Genomic DNA, 2,325 nt, shown 5'->3' on the forward strand with positions numbered 1-2,325 from the left:
ATATAGAACAGCCAAAGGTGTTTCAGCTCTACTCTTTTAGGTGACATCTCTGAACCTTTTTAAACACTTTCTACAAGCCATTTTTAAAGGCTCTTGAACCTCATGGTCAGGTATAGGCACAGCAACAACCCCACTTCTGGTACCAAATTTTGTCTTAATTATTTTTTGTTGTTGTTGAGACAAAATATCCAAAGCCCAAAATTAAGGAAGGAAAGATTTATTTAGCTTATAGTTTGTGTAGGTTTTAGTCTATAATCAGCTGGCTCCATGGCAGGGTGGCACGACCCAGAGGCAACACTTTAAGGTGGCACAACTCAGCAAAAGCAGCAAGAGCAAAAAAAAAAAAAAAAAGGTGGAAATAAGCTCATTTCCTCTCTTATATTGTAAGCAGGCTACCCCCACCCAGGGGGGATTGCAGCACTCACATAATCTCTATGCCCTTCTCTTGCACAGGCTCAGGATGAATACAAAGTAAGGACCCTGGCCCCCTGTTTAGTCACTTAGCTAACCTGTTAAACTTTGCAAATCGACACAATGAACAACATCCCAGAGCTGTAAGGGTATGTCCTTTTTACCTCAAGATGTGTAACTGCTGAGTCACTTAGCCAAACCTCTAGATTCCTCAAGTGGAAGAAGGAGAAATGTTTAAGAAAGGAGAGGCAAAACCTTATGGAGCAGGTTGGAGATACAGCTTAGGGTATAACATTTTCCCAGCATGTGCAACACCCTACATTTGATCCCTGTTACAATAATAATAATGATCATCTCTATCAAAATCATATATATGATATGTGAGCTTCCTTGTTACTGGGACAGAATACCTGACATACCCAAATTAAAAAAGAAAAGGTAGCCAGGCATGATGGTGTACACCTGTCATCCCAGCACTCATGAGACTGAGGCAGAAAGATCACCATGAGCTTAAGGCCAACCTGGGCTACACAGTGAGGCCTTGTCTCAAAAAAAAAAAAAAAAGGAAAAGAAAAGGTCTATGGCCTACAATTTCAGAAGTTTCAGCCCACAGTCTTCTGGCTCCGAGGCAGAAACATCATGGGAGAAGGCTGCTCAGTTCATGGTAGCTGGGAAGTATAGAAAGGGAAAAACCAGAGAGGAAGGGGCCAAGGAGCAGATATAGTCCTCAGGCCACCCTCCATGACTCACCCAGAAGCATGCTTTACTAATCTCTTAGGTGTCCCTCAAGACAATCAAACTGACAGTCATGCTGGGCATGGAGGTGCATGCCTGTGATCCCAGCACTCGTGGCTGAGGCAGGAAGATTGCCACAAATTCAAGGCCAGCTGGGATACATAGTGAATTAGAGGTAACCTGGGCTACACAGTAAGTTCAAGACCAGCCTAAACTACCTGAGATCTTGTCTCAAAAAAAAACAACTGTTACACCATAGATGAAGGGATGCTTTTGGAAAATTTTGGATCTACCTTGAGATGAGAAGAAAAGATACCTGAGTTTAGAGGAAAAAGGAACTCTGAAGGAGTTCAGACATTGTGCCGTCTACTTTTACTGTTAAAAACATATCTTATTTATCTTTGAGAGAAAAAAATAACATAGAGTATTGGCTTGAGGACAGTAGTGAATATTTTACACAGCCACTATAAGATATGAGTTAGTGAGCCCACTAGCTGAGGCTAAATCATAAATAATGCAGTAAACTAGAAAGTACAGTTATGCAATTTTCTTGGCAATCCAAGAACAGACTGGAAAAAGCAGATGGTTGTGTTGATCCACCGTTAGGTGTTGGAAGAAGACATTTGAGGTCATGAAGTAGAAGAAATTGTTACTGAGCGGCTCCTTCTAAAACTAGCTCACCAAATAAAGGTTACTGGGTTCTGAGTTGCTCACCTCTCCTTCTGGAATTGGATTCCATGTTCTTCTTGTCCAATCAAAAAAATTGAATGACACAAGCAAAAAAAAAAAAAAAAAAAGGAAAACAAAAACAGTGACAAAGTTTATTTGAAAGTGTAAAAGTGAAGAGTGAGGGAGAAACTAGCTCTACAGAGTGAGCTTAGGCTGAGTAAAAAAGGAAAAATCAAGATAAAAGTACAGCCTGGAGGGTGGGTTGGAGTAGTGAGCTCTTCTTGGCACCTGTGTCCTTTTATGACATCCAAATCTCAAGGGAACTCACAAAAACTTCTACATATGGGTCCTGAGAGTTGGTACTGTCCATGCCTCAGGCTGAAGTCCGGTCTAGCCATCCTGTTGATTATTTTTTGGTTTGTCTTTTTTTTCCGGTACCGGGTATCAAACTCATGACCTTGTGCTTGCCAGGCAGGCGCTGTGCCGCTGAGTTAAATCCCCAGCTCCCTA

Source organism: Chinchilla lanigera, unplaced genomic scaffold (genome assembly GCF_000276665.1).
Source record: "Chinchilla lanigera isolate Chin_1 unplaced genomic scaffold, ChiLan1.0 scaffold00008, whole genome shotgun sequence".
Classification (NCBI taxonomy): domain Eukaryota; kingdom Metazoa; phylum Chordata; class Mammalia; order Rodentia; family Chinchillidae; genus Chinchilla; species Chinchilla lanigera.